Below are 25,171 nucleotides of genomic sequence, written 5' to 3'. Positions count from 1 at the left end.
ACTACCCACTGCACCCCACTCCAACTCCAGCTGAGTAATGTTACACAGATTCTGCCTATTCCACAGAACAGATGAGGAAGAAGAATAGTTCTTACTGTGCATGAGGAATTCAGAGCAAGTGATAGACAAGTGTGATTGGATGGGCATGGGGCTGTGAAACCTGTGGAGGAATAGAGTTTAGACTGTTTTGGAAGGCCTGGAATTTAGCAGCGAGAGTCTTGTGTTTGGACAAACAGCAGGAACTTAGATGTTAAAAGGAAAATCCCGATCCAAAGAAACACAGAACAGTGCACTGGGAAACAGACTGTCCTTGTTATTCCTCAGGCTGGCGCTACCATGACTGAGAAGGGACAGCAATCAAAACACCTCATGAACCGATTTACTACCCTGATCTTCTAACCTGGCCTTTAAACTACTTCCACTAATGGTCTATTTCCCCATAATCATTTTCCAGTTTAATCACATCAATGAGGACCATAGGGCAATCTTTCCAATTTTGTCATGATTCCCAGATATTCCTTCTTAAGGTTTTATTTCCCCTCCAACCCCGCCGATTATTTTTGATCTCAGCCTTTTACTTTAGACTATTTTGTTAATAGATTTCCTGTCTACTGCATCCTGGACCCTTACAGCTTTTCATATCTCCCTTTAATATCCTCTGCTCCTAAGAAGCAACTGCAACTGCTCAATTGTCCTCAAAAACAAAAGTACCCAGACTTTGCAGTTCTCCCCTACACCCTCTCTTGTGCTATATCATCTTTGTAGTTCACGTAACATTTGCCAACTTTACTTGTTGGGCAGGACTCGGTGAGCCCCATGGAGCAGGTCCCATACTGCGGTTCATAGCTATGTTTGCAATAATTATTGGAGTGATGTAGAGGAGCAGCTTAGAGATAGCTAAGGCATTACTACAGGTGGGTAAACACAGATCCATTCTCTAATCCTATTTTCTGTCACAGTACTGGACAACCAATCTCTTCTCATTTTTCCTTTGTAGATAAGTGTTTGGCCCGAACTCAAGCACAGCTCTGAACACAGAGTGGAGCCTCAGCCTGGTTTGGTTATGAATGGCCACGTATTTCAGTAAACTTAGTGTTGTATCAGTGTGGAAGTTGAATAGCTTAATCTTCTGCTGCTTTGCAATGCACCTTTTTACCAGTTTTAACTTTCTCTTACATCTCACTCAGAATTCAGGTTTCAGTGTTGTGGTGTGTTGAAATCTGAGCATCTCATCCACAAGGTCTTACCTGAGGTGAGTTGCTCTCCTCAACTTTAGCTGAAACATCAATATCATATATCGGACCATTGCAGTGAAGGGCTGCGGCCAAGGAAAGTTCATGGGACAGAGCAGAGAAAGCTTTGCTGGGTGATTGGAAGTACCTCACTGGAAGTGGGAATGCTGTGGACACTGGAGACCCCAAAGTAATTCTTTCTTTAATGGAGATTGGGAGGGTCCAACATTAGTTTAAAATATGAACAGAAGCCTCTGGCTAATGGAGCAATTCGGTTTGAGATTAGAGTTGAAAATATCTGAGAATCATAAAATAATTGTAAACAGATTCATCAATATGTGTGTGGCGACCTCTCTCTCCTTCTTGCGTCCCCCAAAGGAGGTTTCTTGCATTCTAATGATCTACCTCTCTCCCTCAATGCCGTCAGAGGATGATGCCTCAGTACTCCAGTGATCCAGACTCAATCCTGATCTCCAGAATTGTCGGTTTGATTTTTTTCACATTGTCCCTGTGACTGCTCAGAGGTTCCAGTTCCTTCCTCTATCTCAAACCTTGGTCACTGTAAAGTTTCTCTGGTGTGTGCAGGAGAGCAGTGGAATCTGGGAGCAGTAGAGAAGTGTGAAGGAGAGTAAAATGGGATTATTGTGTACGGGGATGGATACTCAGCACAGGCTATGTAGGCTGAAGAAAGTGTTTCGGTACCCTGATGCAGGGGAAAGAACCCCATATGCAGAAGGGTCTGTCTTCACCTGATGTTTGTAAGAGTTGCTGCTCTGGCCCTTTGCCTTGTTCTGACTGAAACACAGACTGTGATGGAGGGGAAAGAGCAGACTGGAGACTGACCTGACTGAGCTGATTACCTCTACAGGCATGAGGAGTCCCAAGGGTTTGGGAAAATTCCTGTCCAGCTTCAGGTGACTAAAAGATATTCACTCACCTCACTGCAGGAATGCTTGAAGCAGACATGACATCCCTGTGTTATTCAGTGCTACCTCCCTGTGTTTGTGAGGCACCTAGGGGAGAGTTATTGGGGGAATATGCGTGATCCCAGCACTGAATATGGACCAGGGAGTGTCTGGGTTCAGTGAGTGCTTCAGTCTCAAAGGTTGTTCTGAAACTTGAAGTAAGGTCACCAAGTGCTACAAGTTATTTTTTTATTATCCATGTGATTTCTGCATTTGATGATTTTTTCAGGCATTCAGCAGCTCCAAGCCATTAACCCTTTCACTATCATGGGATGTCCAGGAAGTGTTTTACCATCGATAAATCCTGCTGGGGTGCAGCCAAGTTGTGAAGTAGGAATGGGGTATTCTATCTGTGAACAGCAAGATCCCACGCAGAGCAATCAAATAATTACCAGACTCTTCTTAGCCGTGGGCTGAGGGGAACATTGGCCTGAATGTGGTGACAGCCCTCCTGCTCTTTAAAACATATTGTGGGATTTTCTACACCTGAGATGCAGAAGAGGATTGGTCTAATGTTTGAACTGAAACGCAACACCTTTGACAGTACGGAAAACGTCTGAACTGCTCTCTGATCACGTAAAATTCCATCAATACCAACACTCTGGCAAGGCACCTGTACTCTCTATGGAGAATGGGAGGTGACTTAATAATGGTGTATGAGAGGCATCAATAGAGTGAATTTCCAGCAACTTTTTCCCAAGGTGGCAATGGTCAATACCAGGAGACATCAGTTTAAGGTGAAGGGAGGGAAGTTTATGGGAGATGTCAAAATTAGTTTCTCTGACAGTGAATGGCGGGTGTCTGGAATGCACTGCTGGGGGTGGTGGTAGATACTGATACAACAGGGATATTTAGAAGTCTCTTAGATAGGCACATGGATGTAACAAAAATAGAGGGTTTGATGCAGTGCTAGGAGGAAAGATTAAGACTGATCACGCAGTACATTTTTATTGGTCAAAACAACATCATGGGCCAAAAGGACTGTACTATTCCATGAAACACAAGTGTAGAAATATTGCTGAACTGCTCTCTGATAATAAACACAAAATAATCTGCAGATGCTGGGGTCAAAGCAACACTCACAACACACTGGAGGAACTCAGCAGGTTGAGCAGCATCCATGGAAAAGATCGGTCAACGTTTCGGGCTGGAACCCTTCGTCAGAACTGTAGAGGGAAGGGGCAGAGGCCCTATAAAGAAGGTGGGGGGAGGGTGGGAAGGAGAAGGCTGGTAGGTTCCAGGTGAAAAACCAGTAAGGGGAAAGAGAAGGGGTGGGGGAGGGGAGGCAGGGAGGTGATAGGCAGGAAAGGTGAAGAAAGAATAGGGGAAAACACAATGGGTAGTAGAAAGAGGCAGAAAGATGAGGGAGGTGGTAGGCAGCTGGGGGAGGGGGCAGAGTGACATAGGGTTAGGGGAAGGGAGGGGGAGGGAATTACCGGAAGTTGGAGAATTCTATGTTCATACCAAGGGGCTGGAGACTACCTAGACGGTATATGAGGTGTTGCTCCTCCAACCTGAGTTTAGCCTCATCATGGCAGTAGAGGAGGCCATGTATGGACATATCTGAATGGGAATGGGAAGCAGAGTTGAAGTGGGTGGCTACCGGGAGATCCTGTCTGTCTTGGCGGACGGAGCGGAGGTGCTCGACGAAGTGGTCCCCCAATCTGCGTCGGGTTTCACCGATGTAGAGGAGGCCACACCGGGACCACCGGATGCAATAGATGACCCCGACAGACTCACAAGTGAAGTGTTGCCTCACCTGGAAGGATTGTTTGGGGCCCTGAATGGTGGCGAGAGAGGAGGTGTAGGGACAGGTGTAGCACTTGCGCTTACAGGGATAAGTGCCAGGTGGGAGGTCCGTGGGGAGGGACGTGTGGATCAGGGAGTCACAGAGGGGCCGATCCCTGCGGCAAGTGGAGAGGGGTGGAGAGGGAAAGATGTGCTTAGTTGTGGGGTCCTGTTGAAGGTGGCGGAAGTTGCGGAGGATAATGTGTTGGATCCGGAGGCTGGTGGGGTGGTAGGTGAGGACAAGGGGAACTCTGTCCCTGTCGTGGTGGCGGGAGGATGGGGTGAGAGCTGAAGTGAGGGAAATGAAGGAGATGCGGGTGAGGGCATCATTGATGACAGCAGAAGGGAAACTCTCTGATCATGCAGCATTCACTTAATACCATCTCTGACAATGCACCCCATTCTCAGCACAGCATCCTCCCCCCCCCCCAAGGGTGCAGACATGCAATGCTACAACATTGCCCCACTACCAAGTATTTGACCATGCACTGCTTCCTCTGCGCAACAATGCAGCTCACCAATGCCACAGTGCTCCCCTCGCACTGCACCTTTGACACTGCATCACTCTCTCAGCAATGGTCTTTCAGATAATTCACTTCTGAATGTGAATCAGTGTCATTGCTCCAATGGTGGAGTCCATCACTCAGGAAGTATAGTACTTCCCTGCAATTATCAATTTGAATTAGACCAGGTGAAAATGTCCTTCAATGGAATTAGTCCCAAATCTATGTAGCCAGACCAATCATCTCCCTGCAATCAAAGGGCAAAAAGCATTCTGATCCATCTGTGCATGTTCAAAGTCTTTGGCATTGATTTCTCAGCTCTGTTCTGTCTTCCCCAATCTATCTCTTCATGTTTCTATTTGTAACAGCACTTAGCCATAGAGAGACTGGTCCTTCAGCCTGCTGAGTCTGTGCTAACCCACCTCCTACATTTCACTCTCTCCACATTTTCATGGACTCCTCACCCTCTCCCCAGATTTCATACTCACTCACACACTAGGAGGAACTTACAACTGTTTGCTAACAAGGAACACAAGGGAAATTTCATAGACAGGGAAGGAAACAGGAAGATCTGGCGGAAACCAATGTGGTCACAGAGTTTGCAACCAAAGCACAATGAGGAGAGGAAGTTGAGTTACACAAGGCACCTGATCCAGATAATTCAGATTTGCTCGTTCTCCCTTAACCCCTTGGAATTCTTCCTGGGTGGTTTGGTTTCCTCCCTCATCCCAATGATGCACAGGTAGGTGCATTAATTGTCAACTGTAAATTGCCGCTAGTGTCTGGGTGATGGGCAGAATCTGAGCAGAAGACTGTGATAACATGGGGAGAATGAAATAAAAATATAGGACTAGTAAAACTTGTTGCTTTCTAGACAGTGTGGACACTGGGCTGGATAGCCCGTTTCTATGCTGTGTAACTTTTTTATGTTTTGCTTTTCAAACAGGCATTCAGCTTAGTTGTATCAGTTGGTTCTTTTTGCACAATTACACTGTTAACTCCCTGTTGTTTTCTGGCACACGGACGTAGACTTATACGGCACAGAACTAGACCCTTTGACCCACCAAGTTTGTGATGGCTATCAAGCACCCATTTGCTCAAATTCTACAGGGATCCCATTTGCTTGTCACACATTTCAATAATTTCCCCCAATTCCCACAGATTAGAGACAATTTACAGCAGCCAATTTACCTCCTAATCTGTTTTGCCTTTGGAATGAGGAGAGAAAAGTGAAGCACTTGTGGGAGTCAAAAAAGGAATTTGCAAACTCCTCACAGACAGCACCAGAAGTCATTTCAAAGTTAGTCTCTGATGCTGTGAGGCAGTGACTCTCTCTTCTGCATCACTTTGCTGAATGAGAGTGTTTTCTGATGGTTGCACACAGAGTGACTGGTTGACATTGGGCAGCACAGTGGCTGGAGGCAAAGCAGGAGTGAAGTGTGGGAGGTAGGGAGTGAGGTTCATTTCATGAGTGAGAGCAGTAGTGGAAACTGAGTGGTACAGGAGTGAGGGTGACATGTTCAGGACTGAGGGTGAGTGGTGCGGAGTGAAGGAGGCAAAGTATGATGGTGCAGGAATGAGGGTAACAGTGAGGAGTGTGGGTGAACATTGAGGGCAAGGATGACAGGAGACTGAGATCTACCGGAGAGTGAGGCATCTGAGGTATACGAGAGTGAAGGATATACACTTCAATGTAAATTTATTATCTAAACTATATAAACTACATATGATGTTACTATATACTGCCTCCAGATTCCTTTTCTTGCAGGCATGTAAAGGGAACAAAGAAATACAATTAAAAAAATAAATAAACAAAATCTGACAATCAACCACTGTGGAAAAGAAGACAAACTATAAATATAAATATGAGTTGTAAAGAGTCCTTGAAAGTGAGTCTGGAGCTTATGGAATTAGTTCAGAGTCGTGGTGAATGAAGTTATCATGCCAGTTTAGAGGAGCTGATGGTTGTAGGACAATAACTGTTTCTGACCTGGTAATGTGAAGTCTTGCTCCCTCCGGATGAACCGGACCTGGTGGCATCGAGATTCATCGTCACTGAGGAGGATGTTAGAAGGGCCTTCCTGAAGATAAATCCAAGGAAGACGACGGGCCCAGATGGCGTCCGAGGACGGGTTCTCCGGGCTTGTGCAAGCGAGTTAGCTGGAACATTTGCTGATTCCTTACTTCAGTCTAAGATCCCCTCGTGTTTTGCGAAGGCAACGATAATCCCAGTGCTGAAGAAGAGCAAGGTGGATTGCCTGAATGACCATCGACCTGTGGCTCTGACATCATTTGCTAGGAAGTGCTTTGAGAGATTGGTTATGGCATACATCAACCACCGCCTACACGTAAACCTCGACGCTTTGCAATTTGCTGACCGAAGCAACAGGTCAATGGCAGATACAATCTCTCTGGCCCTACATTCCTCCTTAGAACACCTGGAGAATAAAGACGCATACGTAAGGCTCCTTTTCATTGACTACAGCTCTGCCTTTAATACCATCATTCCAAATAAACTGATTCCTAAGCTCCAGAACCTGGGCCTTAGCACTCAGATCTGCAGCTGGATCTTCAACTTCCTCACAGACAGGACCCAGGCTGTAAAAATAGGGGACAAGCTCTCCTCTACAATCACTCTGAGCACCGGTGCCCCACAAGGCTGTGTACTCAGCCCCCTGCTGTACTCACTGTACACCCATGATTGTGTAGCAAAGTTTCCATCAAACTCAATATGTAAGTTTGCTGATGACACAACAATTGTAGGCTGCATCTCGGGTAATAATGAGTTTGAGTACAGAGAGGAAATTAAGAACCTGGTGGCATGGTGCAAAGACAATAACCTACTCCTCAATGTCAGCAAGACAAAGGAATTGGTTGTTGACTTCAGAAGGAGTAGCGGACCGCACAACCCAATTTACATCAGTGGTGCGCAAGTGAAACAGGTCAAAAGCTTTAAGTTCCTCGGGGTCAATATCACAAATGACCTGACTTGGTCCAACCAAGCAGAGTTCACTGCCAAGAAGGCCCAACAGTGCCTTTACTTCCTCAGAAAACTAAAGAAATTTGGCATGTCCCCTAAAACCCTCACTAATTTTTATAGATGCACCGTAGAAAGCATTCTTCTCGGGTGCATCACAACCTGGTATGGAAGTTGTCCTGTCCAAAACCAAAAGAAGCTGCAGAAGATTGTGAACATGACGCAGCACATCACACAAATCAATCTTCCGTTCGTGGACTCACTTTCAACCACATGCTGTCGGAGCAGTGCTGCCAGGATAATCAAGGACATGACCCAGCCAGCCAACACACTTTTCGTCCCTCTTCCCTCTGGGAGAAGGCTCAGGAGCTTGAAGACTCGTACAGTCAGATTTGGGAACAGCTTCTTTCCAACTGTGATAAGACTGCTGAACGGATCCTGACCCGGATCTGGGCCATACCCTCCAAATATATGGACCTGCCTCTCGGTTTTTTTGCACTACCTTACTTTCCATTTTTCCATTTTCTATTTATGATTTGTAATTTAAATTTTTAATATTTACTAATTTTTACTATTTTTAATATTTAATATTTGTAATCCAGGGAGTGGGAAGTGCAGAATGAAATATTGCTGTTATGATTGTATGTTCTAATACCAATTGTTTGGCGACAATAAAGTATAAAGTATAACAAAAAGGTATCTGTACATCGTGCCAAATAGTAGTCACGAGACGATTGGATGGTAGGCGTATTTGAAGATAGATATGCTTCATTGTAACAGCTCTCCATGTAAATGTACTGTAATGGGCTGGTCTGTATCTACCACTTTCAGTTGACTTTAAAGCTACCGACCCTCTTCACCTCTGGTCATCTAATAAGGACCGACTTGTGAACCTCATGCTTTTTTGTCCTGTAGTTAATAATAAGCTCTTTGGTTTTACTGATGTTGAGTGAGAGGTTGCTATTGTTCCACCAGCTCCCAAATCAATCCTTGCCTCTCTAATTGTAAATAAATCCTATTTCTTGGATTTTTTTTTCAATGATTTCCCTACAACTGAGATAACGGCCATCAGCCTCTACTTACTTTGCACATTCCTGGTGCTTTACTTGGATAAAATAACATTACTTATACTCCAGCCCTCTGCTGCTTCACCCGTGGCTAACAAAAATGAAAAATTCTCCACTTTGGCCCTAACTAACTCTTCCTTTGCTTCCTCTAGCATCTGAGGATAGACCTCATCTGCCTGTGGGATGTATGCACCCTTAAGCATTTCAAGAGATCTAACACTTCCTCCTGAACACTGACACGTTCCAGAATATCAATATACCACATCCTGAGCTCACTATCTTCTACATCTTTCTCCTTGGTAATTGGTAAATGGTAATTAGTAATTGGTTTATTATCATATGTACTGAGATGTATTGAAAGACATTTGCTTGTGTGCCATCCAGACAGGTCACGTCATTGAAGATTGTACATGTTACTACAAAGGAGAAGAGTGCAGAATATAGAGCAATGTTACAGTTGTGAAGTAAGTGGGTTACAGTTACAAACAAAGTGCACTGCAGGTCGACAAATAAAGTGCATGGTTGTGGCAAGGTAGACTGAAGGATCTAGAGATCACCTTCAGCTGTTTTAGATTCCCATAACAGTGGGTTTTAATCTGTCTAATAGGAGAATGGAGATGAGAGAATGGCCAGTTTGGGAGGGATATTTAAACATTTGTTGGCTTCTTTCCTGAGGCAGTGAGACTGATTTTAGTGATGGATTGGCCTATTTACAACTCGCTGCAATTTCTTGTAGTCTTGGGCAGAGCAATTACCAAACCAACTTAATAAAGAAATTAGGAAGACAAAAGCGGCTCTGGGCAGGAAAGGTTAGGGAAGAATTAGGATGCTTTCTATGGTCCTGTAAAAATTGGCCATGGGGACATGATGAATTTAGTGTATACAGACAAGGAAGCATGCATTTTCAACCCTAGGAACATCCCCTGGCTGCACACATAGGATATCTCTTTGGCCTTTAAAGGAATATTCGTTACCTTGTTTCATGTTTGCTTCTAATATATTGTCATGAGATTCTCCTTAATCTTTCCTGCCCAGAGCCTCTTTTGTCCTCCCAATTTCTTTATTAAGTTTCCTCCTACAATCTTGATATTTCTCAAGGAACTCACTTGTATTCAGATGTCTATTCCTATCACATACCTTTTTTTCATCAAACATTTAATATTTAATATCCCCTTTCTGGATCTTTCTGTCTCTATCTCTGGAGACAGCTTATCCATTTCCAACACCTCCCTCCACTTTCTGGATCTTTCTGTCCCTATCTCTGGAGACAGCTTATCTACTGATGTCTACTATAAGCCTACGGACTCTCACAGCTACCTGGACTATTCCTCTTTTCACCCTGTCTCTTGCAAAAATGCCATTTCATTTCTAAATCTTTTTATTAATATATAATCTTTTACAGCTATGAAACACAGATATTCAACAAATTAATATATATATAATTAATAATGCTGAAGAAAAAAGAACATATATATGCTAATGAAAAATAAAATTATAAAAGAAAAAGAAGGAAAAAAGGGAAACACAGCTAACTAAAAAACACCCACTAACTATAAAAAAAAGAGAAAAAAAAACCCATTAGGAACCAACTCCCGGAGAGATACATCTTACAATCATATATAAATAAAAGAAGAAAAGGAAAACAACAAGCGCCAAATCACATTTATATAACATAAAATTGGAAGGAAACCATGTAAATTGATTCAAATTAAATGATAATATTTAGCAAAAGAGCCCCACCTTCTCTCAAAATCAAATCGGGGATCAAAAGTTCTACTTCTAATTTTTTCCAAACTAAGACATAACATTACTTGGGAAAACCATTGAGTTAGTGTAGGAGCAGAGGTATCTTTCTACTTCAATAAAATAGCTCTTCTTGCCAACAATGTAACGAATGCAATTACATGTTGGTTTGAAAATGAAATACCCTGAATATGATGCTGAACTATTCCAAATAGAACAGTAAATGTATTAGGTTGTAAATTAATTTTCAAAGATTTAGAAATTGTAGAAAATAAAGATTTCCAAAAAGATTTCAACGAGGGACACGACAAGAACATATGTGACAAAGTAGATACTTCATTTTTGCACCTATCACGGTAATTATCTATATTAGGGAATATTTTGCATAGTCTTTCCTTTGTTAACTAATAGCGATGAACAACTTTAAACTGAATTAAAGAGTGATTGGCACATATCGAAGAAGAATTAACCATTTTCAAAACTCGCGACCAGTCTTCATTAACAAAAGTCACGTTAAGTTCTCTCTCCCAATCTTGTTTAATCTTTAGTGAGAGGTTATCTTTTTGTAGTAAAAATAAATGATAAATTCTACTAATGGAACCTCTCATTAAGGGATTCATATTCAAAATAGTGTCCAACAAATCAGATTCTTGCATATATGGAAACATAGAAACATATTTTGTGAAAATTGTCTAACCTGTATATATTGCAAGAAATGTGTGTGAGAGAGAGAATATTTGCTAATTAACTCTTCAAAAGACATCAGTCGACCCTCAGTAAATAAATCTGCAAAAGAACGAATCCCCTTATTTCTCCATAAAAGAAAGATAGGTTCAGTAATTGAAGGTTTAAATAGCAAATTTCGAAATACAGGACTAGACAATTTAAATTGTTTGGAATTAAAAGAGTTGCGAAACTGAAGCCAAATCCATAAGGACTGTTTAATAACAGGGTTGAAATTTAAATTAGAAATTTTAGCAAGTTGTAAACTTAATAGAGCTCCTAATACTGAAGTTAAATAAAATTGATTAATAGCTTTAACCAAATTGGTGAAGGTGCTGAGGAAGAGGATTTCTTGGAATGTATGCGGGACGGTTTTTTGAACCAACATGTCGAGGAACCAACTAGAGAGCAGGCTATTCTGGACTGGGTTTTGAGCAATGAGGAAGGGTTAATTAGCGATCTTGTCGTGAGAGGCCCCTTGGGTAAGAGTGACCATAATATGGTGGAATTCTTCATTAATATGGAGAGTGACATAGTTAATTCAGAAACAAAGGTTCTGAACTTAAAGAGGGGTAACTTTGAAGGTATGAGACGTGAATTAGCTAAGATAGACTGGCAAATGACACTTAAAGGATTGACGGTGGATATGCAATGGCAAGCATTTAAAGGTTGCATGGATGAACTACAACAATTGTTCATCCCAGTTTGGCAAAAGAATAAATCAAGGAAGGTAGTGCACCCGTGGCTGACAAGAGAAATTAGGGATAGTATCAATTCCAAAGAAGTAGCATACAAATTAGCCAGAGAAAGTGGCTCACCTGAGGACTGGGAGAAATTCAGAGTTCAGCAGAGGAGGACAAAGGGCTTAATTAGGAAGGGGAAAAAAGATTATGAGAGAAAACTGGCAGAGAACATGAAAATGGACTGTAAAAGCTTTTATAGATATGTAAAAAGGAAAAGACTGGTAAAGACAAATGTAGGTCCCCTGCAGACAGAAACAGGTGAATTGATTATGGGGAGCAAGGACATGGCAGACCAATTGAATAATTACTTTGGTTCTGTCTTCACTAAGGAGGACATAAATAATCTTCCAGAAGTAGTAGGGGACAGAGGGTCCAGTGAGATGGAGGAACTGAGCGAAATACATGTTAGTAGGGAAGTGGTGTTAGGTAAATTGAAGGGATTGAAGGCAGATAAATCCCCAGGGCCAGATGGTCTGCATCCTAGAGTGCTTAAGGAAGTAGCCCAAGAAATAGTGGATGCATTAGTGATAATTTTTCAAAACTCGTTAGATTCTGGACTAGTTCCTGAGGATTGGAGGGTGGCTAATGTAACTCCACTTTTTAAAAAAGGAGGGAGAGAGAAACCGGGGAATTATAGACCGGTTAGCCGAACGTCGGTGGTGGAGAAACTGCTGGAGTCAGTTATCAAGGATGTGATAACAGCACATTTGGAAAGCAGTGAAATGATCGGACAAAGTCAGCATGGATTTGTGAAAGGAAAATCATGTCTGACGAATCTCATAGAATTTTTTGAGGATGTAACTAGTAGAGTGGATAGGGGAGAACCAGTGGATGTGGTATATTTAGATTTTCAAAAGGCTTTTGACAAGGTCCCACACAGGAGATTAGTGTGCAAACTTAAAGCACACGGTATTGGGGGTAAGGTATTGGTGTGGGTGGAGAATTGGTTAGCAGACAGGAAGCAAAGAGTGGGAATAAACGGGACCTTTTCAGAATGGCAGGCGGTGACTAGTGGGGTACCGCAAGGCTCAGTGCTGGGACCCCAGTTGTTTACAATATATATTAATGACTTGGATGAGGGAATTAAATGCAGCATCTCCAAGTTTGCGGATGACACGAAGCTGGGTGGCAGTGTTAGCAGTGAGGAGGATGCTAAGAGGATGCAGGGTGACTTGGATAGGTTGGGTGAGTGGGAAAATTCATGGCAGATGCAATTTAATGTGGATAAATGTGAAGTTATCCACTTTGGTGGCAAAAATAGGAAAACAGATTATTATCTGAATGGTGGCTGATTAGGAAAAGGGGAGGTGCAACGAGACCTGGGTGTCATTATACACCAGTCATTGAAAGTGGGCATGCAGGTACAGCAGGCGGTGAAAAAGGCGAATGGTATGCTGGCATTTATAGCGAGAGGATTCGAGTACAGGAGCAGGGAGGTACTACTGCAGTTGTACAAGGCCTTGGTGAGACCACACCTGGAGTATTGTGTGCAGTTTTGGTCCCCTAGTCTGAGGAAAGACATCTTTGCCATAGAGGGAGTACAAAGAAGGTTCACCAGATTGATTCCTGGGATGGCAGGACTTTCATAGGAAGAAAGACTGGATGAACTGGGCTTGTACTCGTTGGAATTTAGAAGATTGAGGGGGGATCTGATTGAAACGTATAAGATCCTAAAGGGATTGGACAGGCTAGATGCAGGAAGATTGTTCCCGACGTTGGGGAAGTCCAGAATGAGGGGTCACAGTTTGAGGATAGAGGGGAAGCCTTTTAGGACCGAGATTAGGAAAAACTTCTTCACACAGAGAGTGGTGAATCTGTGGAATTCTCTGCCACAGCAAACTGTTGAGGCCAGTTCATTGGCTATGTTTAAGAGGGAGTTAGATATGGCCCTTGTGGCTACAGGGGTCAGGGGGTATGGAGGGAAGGCTGGGGCGGGGTTCTGAGTTGGATGATCAGCCATGATCATAATAAATGGCGGTGCAGGCTCGAAGGGCCGAATGGCCTACTCCTGCACCTATTTTCTATGTTTCTATGTTTCTAAATTCTAAATCAATCCAACTGGTTTTTGGTTCTTATCGAGCCAATATAACCAAAAATATAATTGTCGAATATTAACAGTCCTATAATACAAACATAAATTCGGTAGCGCGACTCCACCTTCTTTTTTAGATTTTTTGTAAATGAAACTTATTAACTCTTGGTTTTTATTATTCCAAATAAAGGACAAAATAGTAGAATCAATCTGATCAAAAAATTTTTTGGTTAGGAAGATAGGTGTATTTTGAAAAATATATAAAAATCTAGGTAAAATAATCATTTTCATGGCATGAATACGACCTATTGAGGAAAGTCTAAGAGGATTCCATCTAGAAAATAATTGTTTTATAGAGTCCAATAAAGGAACTACATTAGCTTTATAAAGATCTTTATAATTTCTTGTAATGATAATACCCAAATATTCAAAAGAATTCACAACTCGAAATGGAATATCCTTATTTATAAAAACAGGAACAGTTAAAGGGTACAATTCACTTTTATTTAAATTAAGTTTATATCCTGAAAATTTTCCAAAATCATTTAATAATTCCAAAAGATTAGGAATAGATTCTTCAGGATTCGAGATATAAACCAAAAGATCATCTGCATAGAGAGAAATCTTATGTACGGTCCCATTTATAGAAATACCATGAATATTGTTAGCTTCGCAAATTATTATAGCCAAAGGCTCCAATGCGAGATTAAATAATAAAGGACTTAATGGACACCCTTGTCGAGTACCTCGTGAAAGCAATAAAAAGGGAGACCTAAGATTATTAGTAATGATGGTAGCGATAGGGTTCTTATAGATCATTTGAATCGACTTATTAAAATTATTACCAAAGCCAAATCTCTCTAATACATTAAACAAATAAGTCCATTCAACTCTATCAAATGCCTTTTCTGCATTCAGAGAAATAACACATTGGGGTGTTTTGGATAATGGTGAATATATAATATTCATCAATCTCTGAACATTAGAATAAGAGTAACAGCCTCTAATAAAGCCAGTTTGATCCATAGAGATAATTTTAGATAAAATGTTTTCCAAACATTTAGCCATTATCTTGGAAAGAATTTTAGCATCCACATTTAATAGCGAAATAGCTCTATAAGATGAGCATTCAGTAGGATCTTTATCTTTCTTAAGGATTAAAGAAACAGAAACTTCATAAAAAGAAGAGGGTAAATTACCTTTCTCAAAAGATTCATGAAATATTTCCAAAAGGTATGGAGAATGTAATTTTTCAAATTTTTTGTAAAATCCTACCGAATAACCATTGAGTCCAGGAGCTTTACCTGATTGCATTGACCATATAGCTTTCTGAATTTCATGCTCATCAATTGGAGCATGAAGGGTCTGTTGATCTTCAGCAGTAATTTGAGGAAATTTAATCTTATATAAAAAAGCTTTCATTTTAGAGGGATCTGCTGGAAACTGAGATTTATAAAGATCAGAATAAAAATCCTGAAAGATATTATTAATATCATAATTACTTACTATATCTCCAGTATCTTTACGAACCTTTAAAATTTGTCTTTTAGCTTTAGCAGCCCATAATTGGGAAACTAATAGCCTATTATTTTTATCCCCAAAAATATAAAACTGACTTTTAAATTTAAGCAAATATCCTTCATTAGGATGAGTTAATAATAAAGTATATTGTGATTGTAGTTCCACTCTTCTTTTAAATAATTGAACGTTTGGAAAAATTGCATTGAGATTATCTAATTCTTTAATTTGTTTAGCAGTTTTGCCTAATTCTATTTTGTCTGTTTCTTCAACTTAGCTAGATAAGAAATAATCTGATCACATAAATAAGCTTTTAACGTATCCCAGATTACTAACTTTGAGACATTTCCTGTATTATTAAACAGAAAAAAACGCTTTTGTTTGAGTTTCAATAAACTCAACAAAATCTGAACTTTGTAACAAATATTCTGGAAAACGCCAAGATGGTCTTGTAGAAACAACATCTTACAAATCAAATATTAAATTTAAAGGAGTATGATCAGAAATAACAATTGCATCGTATTCACACTTCTGAACATTAAGTAAAAGTCGAGGGTTGGCTATAAAACAGTCGATCCACAAATATTTATTATGAACTTGTGAAAAAAAGGAATATTCTCTAAGGATGCATATATCTCCAGACTTCGATTAAACCATAATCAATTAAAAAGAAATTAATAATGATGCAGAACGATTAGGGAGTTGATGTCTATAGATGATGATTTATCTAACAAGGGATTTAAGCAAATATTAAAATCTCCACCCATTAATAACATATATTCATTTAAATCAGGTAATAGAGCAAAAATATTTTTTAAAAATGAAGGATCAACAGTATTTGGTCCATATATTAACCAAAACCATTTTCTTATTGTAAATGCTTTCTTTAACAATCAAAAATCTACCATTAATATCAGGTATAATATCCTCCTGATTAAAGGGAATACTGGAAACAAGAAAAATGGAAACACCCCTAATCTTACTTTGAGAGTTTGTGTGAATCTGAGGGTCCTTTCAAAATTTAAAAGATCGATTGTTATCACATAACCTGACATGAATCTGTTGTACAAAAATTATATCAGGTTGGAATCAATTAATAATTTTAAATGTATTCTTACGCTGTTACGTAACTGACAACAATGAATATCAATCGAGACAGGTTATATAAAAACAACCAATCATTTATTAAACACGGATAAATGATAAAAAAAATAAACAAAAACTTTAACCAGAAGTTAACCGTTATGCAGCCGTTCAACAAATCGTCACTCGGCACTGGTTCTTAAAGCGTTAGATGTGAAAACAGTTCTTAAAGCGATAAAGTCGATATAGTTCTTAAAATGGTAAATTCGAAAGTGTAACAGGTTTATACGTTCAATTGGGAGAGACTTCTCTGGAGAAGGATTTCTTCACAGACGCGACTTTCCTGCTGGTTCTGTCGAAAGGATTCACGATGCAGTAAATAAACAGTTTAAAACAACTGACCTTAAATTCTTTTAGAGAGTGCAAACCTTTGTATGAACTCTTTGCTCTTTTGGCAAGAGTTATCTCGATGCAGGTCGCTACTCCTTCAACAAAGACTCAATAAGGTCGATCCTTTATTAAACTGCCGAATGATGCCAACTCCTCTTGATCCTTCGGTCCTGTGCCTCGATAAAGTCTTCAATCTCCCTTCTACTGCTGGAATAGGGTAAATCAGCACATCTAGCCAAAAATTTCCAGTCCAATAATATTGTATCTTACAACAGAATGCACAACCGTTTCAAAAATGAAACTGCGTCACAAAAACAAACACGTAACAGAAACAGAGACACAGCACGTTCTACCTGGAAATCTACAAACTAAAAAAGTATAGAAGAATGAGAGGGGATCTCATAGAAACGTTTTGAATGTTGAAAGGGTTGGACAGAGTAGATGTGGAAAGGTTGTTTCCCTTGGTGGATGAGTCCAGGACAAGAGGCCATAATCTTAGACTTAGAGGGTACCCAGTTAAAACAGAGATGAGGAGAAATTTTTTGAGCCAGAGGGTCGTGGATTTGTGGAATTCGTTGCCGCATATGGTCCTGGAGGCCCGATCATTGATGGTGTTTAAGGAGGAGATTGACAGGTATCTAATTAGTCAGGGTATCAAGGGATATGGTGAGAAAGCGGGAAATTGGAACTAGATGGGTGAATAGTTTAGCTCATGGGGGAGCTGCGGAGCAGACTCGATGGGCCGAATGGCCTACTTCTGCTCCTTTGTCTTGTGATTGTGTGAAAAAACTAACTGTGTCATCTGGGGTCTACCCTTATATACCCATGGTACACATGTCATCACGTGACCTCACATCGGCGGGAAAATTACATCAGGTGACCTCCAAAAGACCATTACATCATCCTCACAAAAAAAAATCACACATCTCCTTAAGGCATGTAACAACGCTTAAGGGTGATTCCAACCACGGACATTCCAACTTAAAACATTTAACTGTTTAACTAACATCATAAAACTTTATATCTAAAGAAAACAGTTAAACACATGTCAAGACAAAGAAATTTTAAATGGCGGTGATAAACGACAATGAAAATAAATTGTATAAGCTCCGGAATTCCATAATGGGAATAAAAAATAGAAATTAAAAAAGAAAAAACCCACCCAACCTACAAAGCCCAGAAATAAGTCGATATTAATCGACACAAGCCCCAAGAAATGCATAGAAACGATTTTGAACTCCACCTGCCTAAGTAAACGGTACAAAAAAAAGTAATGTCTCCCTCTCACGGAAATACGACTCATTACAGTCGACATACAATCCATTTTAATTAAATTAGGAAAAACGTTTAACAGAAACGGCCTTCAATTTGGAAAGTAACCTTCATAACGTTGGATAAGAAAAAAAAGCACTTCCAAAACAATTTCTTGAAATATTTGCACAGAAGGGAAAACATCTCCATCTTTAAATTGTTACATCTAACTATAAAACGTAAAAAAACGAAGTTCTTAACAAAACCATACAAAGCAAAAAGAAACAATTAAATCATATATATAGCAAACAGAAAGAAATTCTAAATGGTTTAAAATTTCTACAGTCTTTCATTAGATCCCATAAAATATCTTCCAAAGTTAAAACCGTCCAAACCAGTCTATTTCAAAGATAAAGGTACTTTTTAATGCCAAGAGTTTCTGTACTTCTCAGTTCTTCCAATCTCATCATTCCTTATATCGCAAAACGATCGAATAATTGAAGTCTTTTAAACTTCATGCTTCGGACTCATCCGAGAGAGAATTAATAAAACGCAGTGCATCGGCTGGGTCTTCAAAGATACAAACCCCGGAGTCTTTAGCGAAAAGCCTTAATTTAGCTGGATAAAGAAGGAGGGATGCATCTGGTTTTGAAAGGCCATTCGCATTACGGTCGCGAATCCAGAAGGTTGTTGAACAACTTCGCGTGGAAAATCTTAAAAGAAACGAATTAGAGAGCTTTGAAATTTAAACAGTCTTTGTTTTCTTGCCAGTTTAATAATACGGTCTTTGTCTCGAATACGGAGGAAACACACAATAACATGTCTGTCTTTACCTTCCCTCGGAACTCAACTCTGCGGGCTACCTGTATGTCGGGCAATTGTGAAAATGCCTCAGGAAATAGAGATTGAAACATTTTAGCGAAATAGTCCAGTGTGTCGGCAGATTCTGAACTCTCTTTCAATCCAATAATTCCAATGTTATAACGACGAGAACGAGCTTCCAAATATCAGCCACATTACGGGTTACTTCTTTAAGATCCGAGCTCAAAGAGACAATTTTTCCCTCCGAAGGAAGAAGACTTTCTTTTAGTTGAGTTAATTCAGCGACGATAGAGCTCATTCGACTCTCTAATCTATTAACCCAGCCTGGCTCTTCAGAAGCTTCGTCAGTTTTTTTAAGATTTACCGTTACCTGTATCGGGAATTTTTTAGTGCTTCTCAAGGTAGCCATAGCTATAATTAACACTCTGAAAGATCCGACTGAATAAAGTTAAAACTTCAAAGTTTAAGTCGGGAAAGGGAGAAATTAAAGGCAGACAGAAAGACACTACTTACATGTCCACAGGCAGAAGGCGGAGTCAAAAATGCCATCCCCTTCTCGCAATTCCTCCGTCTCCGCCGCATCTGCTCTCAGGATGAAGATTTTCATTCCAGGACGAAGGCGATATCCTCCTTTTTTTAAAGAAAGGGGCTTCCTTTCCTCCACCATCAACTCTGCTCTCAAACTCATCTCTCCCCCTTCAGGCACATGTGCTCTCACTTCATCCTCCCGCCACCCCACTAGGAATAGGGTTCCCCTGGTCCTCACCTACCACCCCACCAGCCTCCGCGTCCAACATATTATTCCCCGTAGCTTGCGCCACCTCCAACGGGATCCCACCACTAAGCACACCTTTCCCTCCCACCCCGCCCCCCCCCACCGCTTTCCGCAGGGATGGCTCCCTACGAGACTCCCTTGTCCAGTCGTCTCCCCCATCCCTTCCCACCGATCTCCCTCCTGGCACTTATCCTTGTAAGCGGAATAAGTGCTACACATGCCCTTACACTTCCTCCCTTACCACCATTCAGGGCCCTAGACAGTCCTTCCAGGTGAGGCGATACTTCTTCTGTGAGTCGGCTGGGGTGATGTACTGCGTCCGGTGTTCCCGATGCGGCCTTCTATATATTGGCGAGACCCGACGCAGACTGGGAGACCATTTCGCTGAACACCTACGCTCTGTCTGCCAGAGAAAGCAGGATCTCCCAGTGGCCAGACATTTTACTTCCACGTCCCATTCCCATTCTGATATGTCTATCCACGGCCTCCTCCTCTGTCAAGACGAAGCCACACTCAGGTTGGAGGAACAACACCTTATATTCCGTCTGGATAGCCTCCAACCTGACGGCATGAACATTGATATATATTTTTTTATCTCCCTCTCCTTTTTCTCCCTCTGTCCCTCTCACTTTACCCCTTGCCCATCCTCTGGTCTTCCCTCCTCCCCCCTTCTTTCTCCCTGGGCCTCCTGTCCCATGATCCTCTCATATGCCTTTTGCCAATCAACTTTCCAGGTCTTGGCTCCATCCCTCCCCCTCCTGTCCTCTCCTATCATTTTGGATCTGCCCCTCCCCCTCCCACTTTCAAATCTCTTACTATCTCTTCTTTCTGTTAGTCCTGACGAAGGGTCTCAGCCCGCAACGTCGACTGTACCTCTTCCTATAGATGCTGCCTGGCCTGCTGCGTTCACCAGCAATTTCTGTGTGTTGTTTAATATCCCCTGTTCCCTGGAGTTTTCGTCCTTGCCTTTCTCTGTATCTCTCTTGTACTCTGTATCCTCACTTGTCAGGTATCATTTAACTTGCAAGAATTTCTGCCAATCTACTATTGTGACATCCCCACTTATATTATTCTGATCAAACTTCTACCAATTTAGGACAGGATATCAGTCGTGGTTGAAACCTGGAAAGTATGGCACACTGGGGAAGGGGGAAGAATGTGGCAGGGTGGGTTGTGGGAAAGGGACTGCAATAGGAGGAAGAACACCCGAAGGATGGTGAAGGGAGAACCCACTGGAGAGTGCAGAGCACAGGGAGGGAAAGTCATGGCCATACAGCATGAAACAGGCCATTCAGTCCACCATGTCCATGTCAACCAGTAAGTACCCTTCCTTATTAAACTAATCTTCCAACAAATTGTTCCTTTGTCTTCTACAGCTGGGAGATTCAAGTGTTTGTCCAGACACAACTTCAATGATTCTGCTTCCACAACTAACTGGCAATATGTTCCAGATACTCACCGCTCTCTGGATGAAAAGGTTTTCATCTGAATCTGTCCCCTATCACCCAAGTCGATTACCTCTATAAATACCTGTGACACAAGGAGTAGAGTCTTGTACTCGATCTATACTCAATGTAATTTCAGGACCCCTCTAAACAGCCTCTGTCCCGGGGAGAACAAACCCAGCCTCTCCAGCCTCTTCTCATAAATCAAACGTTCTCGGATGCATCTCTTCTCCATCCTCTATACTCTTCGCACATCCTTCTTGTAGTGTGGAACCGCACGCAGACTCCAACTGAGTGGGGGAACTCAAGAGGGAGGAGAGGGCACATAGTGTAGTCGACAGGGTATGAGGGAGAGAAGGGATGCATGAAGGAACGTGGGAGAGCGTACGGGGTGGGGAAGGGTTGGGGAAAGCGTGCGGGGTTAGAGAGCGCTTGGGCGGGACGGGAGCGCGTGCACGAATGAAGAACGCGCACGTAGGAAAGGGACAGGGTGGGGTGTAAGCAAGTGAGGAAGTGGGGGTTGGGAGAGGGATAGGTGCAGCTTGGGGAGCAATGAGTTTGCAAGGAAGTCCGCACTGGCGTCTGGCAGTGTATTGTACAAAAGTGTAATCCTAGTTGTCCAGGAGCGAGGGCGCAAGAGACGAGATCCGGAGAATCGAGTGCACAGAGACACGTGAATAAGTAGTCGCTTTAATTTAGAGCAGAAACCAAAATTCTGGGGGATCTCGTGTGGAGGGAAGTGGTCAGTTGACGTTTTGGAATCTTATCTCTACTCTCAGCCCTTCACATAGCCGGCTACCTGCCCTTTACCCTTCCAGTCTAGATGAAGTACTTTGACCCAAAACGTCGTCTGTGCATTTCCCTCCATAGATGCTGCCTGACCCGCTGAGTTCTTGCATCAGTTTTGTTTTACAGCGGGGATTCCCAGCCTGGGGTCCATGGCCCCCTTGCTTAATTATATTGGTCGATGGAATTAAAAAAGATTGGGAACCCCTGTTTTATACAGCGGCCGGAGCCGGTATGTGGTGAACATCTCCTGGGAGGGTCCTGGAAACCTGCCCGGAGATGTGTCAGTGACTGGGTGTTGCTGCCTGCGCCTCTCTGTCGCGGTCTGCATGTGCCCACATCCTTACTGGAAGTGGTTCGGCTCCGCACCCTCCACTGCACATCCTGTGCCTGGCCGGCTGTCTACCGCCCCGCCTCCCACCCTCCACACTCCAGAGCAGCGGCGGGCTGGTTATTTCTGCAGGAAGATTTTTAGTTCCAGGAGTTCTTACTGGCTGCTCCTTGTAGCAGGCACTATTTATTCCCGAACTGCCTCCGTGAATCTTATCTGCGCCCTCAGCAGTTTATTGACCAACGAGTAGATTTGTCGAGGTAAGGAGACACCGCAATGGAGAGTTGGAACGGACCGGGATCGCTCCTTTTCACCATATTGTCTCTCTGCTCTGTTGCGGGAAGCCAGGCAGGTAAGGCGAGGGTGCGTGATGGTTTTAAAGGTCTGGAGTTGCGCTTTGGAAACTCACCCCTAATCTTCCAGAGATCCCAGACGTGCCCCCATTAGACTGGAGAACTGGTGCATCGCATTCATGTGTCCTAGAGAGGAAATCCAAGATGCTGGGGAATTTCTGGAGTCTCTAAGTTCGGGATAAAATTATCACTGAAAATGTTCAACTGGCGTTTGAGATCTGTCGCGGGTTCCAAAAGATCTTTTTCCCCTGTGAAGTTTAACGGCAGTAGGCAGGCCAACATAAGGTGCATTACCGCCACCTACTGAGTTGGGGTGTGGAGTGAAGAGACAGGAATTATATTCACGAAATCACACCCCGCCCCCCACCCCGACACACACACACACACACACACACACACACCATCACCAAGAAAATCTCAAGTAATATCAAAAAGTCTGATGCTCATCACAATGAACGTCAATGCTCACTTAAACACATTAGACGGCAGTGGTATCCTAACAAACTTTCCATGTTTACCTGTGTGCCAAAGATCGCAATTTAGCAATGAGAAGTTTCCTTTCCACCTCTTAGGAACTGCATTCAAACAATATATGCTGCACTGTTTCTTGACAAATACACTCACTGCAGATGCCAACATCATGCACATTAATCAACTTAGTATGTCCAATATGTAAGTGTATAAGACTTCTCTCCTTTTATATCTACCTCCTAGTTGAGTTCCCACCATCCTCTGAATTTTATATAAAAGCCGTTGTTTTATTCCCTTATCCCAACTAAAAAGGTACTTCACCCATTTCTCCCAGTAATAGTAGAATTTGGGAGATTTAATAGTACCACAACATAATCTGAATGCTTGAGATTGAGCTCTATCTAGGGTCTTTAAGACCACTGGTGAGGCAACACATCCATAATCAAATACAAATTAAAGCAATATACATTTACTTAAGTGACCTCCTACTCACACCCAACTAAGCAACTGAGCACGTTAACGACATTTCTCTGGAATTTTATTCACATGCACTATCCATGTTACACACATCAAAGTTGCTGGTGAACGCAGCAGGTGAACGCAGCATATTAGCCTTATATCCATCTACAAACATAAAGCTTCACCAGTATCTCTTGTTTAAGTGATGTAATATAAAGCTTGAGATCATGTGTGGGTGTAATGTTCCTTTCAGACAAACAAAATTTAGACTGTGCAAGAGAAAATTTAACCACACACTGACATCACCAGTTTTTCTACTTCATTAATAGCTGCCTGCATTTTCCTAACTATATAACTTATGTCCTTGCCTCTCTTCCACGCTGCAGCATTCCTTCATCAGCATATAATGATCTGGAAATATCTAAGCCAACAATTAAGAAGATAACATTAATCATAATAAAAGGAGTGGGGTCCCATTCTCTATTTCATACTCCTTAAAGAATGGTGTTTCTACCCTAACTTGTATCTCTCTATCATTTAAAACATCTACCACTTATTCCCATCTTTTCCAGTTTAAGTAGCAACCCTTGTGTCTATAACAAATAAGCTCTCTCTAAATCAAAGAAAACTGCCACCACTGGTTCTTTATTAACTTGAGCCTTAAGAATATCAAATTCCAAACTTAATATCAAGTCCATCATCACTCTTTCTACAAAATCCAGATGTGTATACAGCCTATAGGAAGCCTTGTGATAACTATTTGTTCCATTACCTTACATACATGTGAAATTAGCAAAGTAGGTCTATATAATAATAAGTACTTTATTGATTCCAAGAGGGGAAATCTTTCATTACAGTAGCAGCATTTAAAAACACACAGCAGTGTGCAGACTAACTAACAATAATGTACAGCATAATAACATACCAATGTTCAATAAAATGCAATAATAATGTATGAAATAATAAAGCAGGGACGAATGTACTAGGATGCGTGTTCTGTTGCAATGAGATGAATTGTTGTATATGCATATTGCATTTGGTGGGAAAGATTTTCTGTAACAATCCTTATGACAGCAGAGCTGAATGAGTCTATTCAAAAAGGTGCTCCGCTACTTATTCCGTAGGTAATGGAGAGGATGTGCCAGATTGTCCATAATGGATAACAGTTTGTTTCGTGACCTCCTCCACCATTTGCTCAAAAGAGTTTGTAGCCAAGGACGGATCCAGCCTTTTTGATGAGTATATTTAGTCTTTTTGCATCACCAGCTCCAATGCTGCTCCCCCAATAAAAAGCAGCAAAGAAGACTTGCTACAACAGACTGGTAAAAGATCTCCAATATCCTGCTACACACGTTGAGGTATCTCAGCTTCCCTAAATTTCAACCACAATTGACTCATAAACAACCCCAAACTCCAAAAGTCTACTGTATATGCTATCCCAGTTTTGGCAAATGTAGCCACTCCTCCATTGCCCATTTTCCAATTATGGCTTATGTTAACATAACTTTGTATTTTGAAACTGACAGGATTTCAACCAGGTTTCCTATACACATGACATCAGGTTTATTTGGGAAATCTGCAATAAATTTCTTAACCTCTTGACCACTAGCTAACAGGCTTCTAGAATTCCATTGTAAGATTAAAAAGCCATTAACAACTCTCCTTTGAAATGTGAGCATTTTTACTCCTTGAAAGACATCATTAATAGCTTCTA

This window comes from Mobula hypostoma (assembly GCF_963921235.1).
Source record: "Mobula hypostoma chromosome 5 unlocalized genomic scaffold, sMobHyp1.1 SUPER_5_unloc_1, whole genome shotgun sequence".
NCBI classification, from domain to species: Eukaryota; Metazoa; Chordata; class Chondrichthyes; order Myliobatiformes; family Myliobatidae; genus Mobula; species Mobula hypostoma.
The sequence above is the reverse complement of the archived record's forward strand: the minus strand, read 5'-3'. Positions refer to the sequence as shown.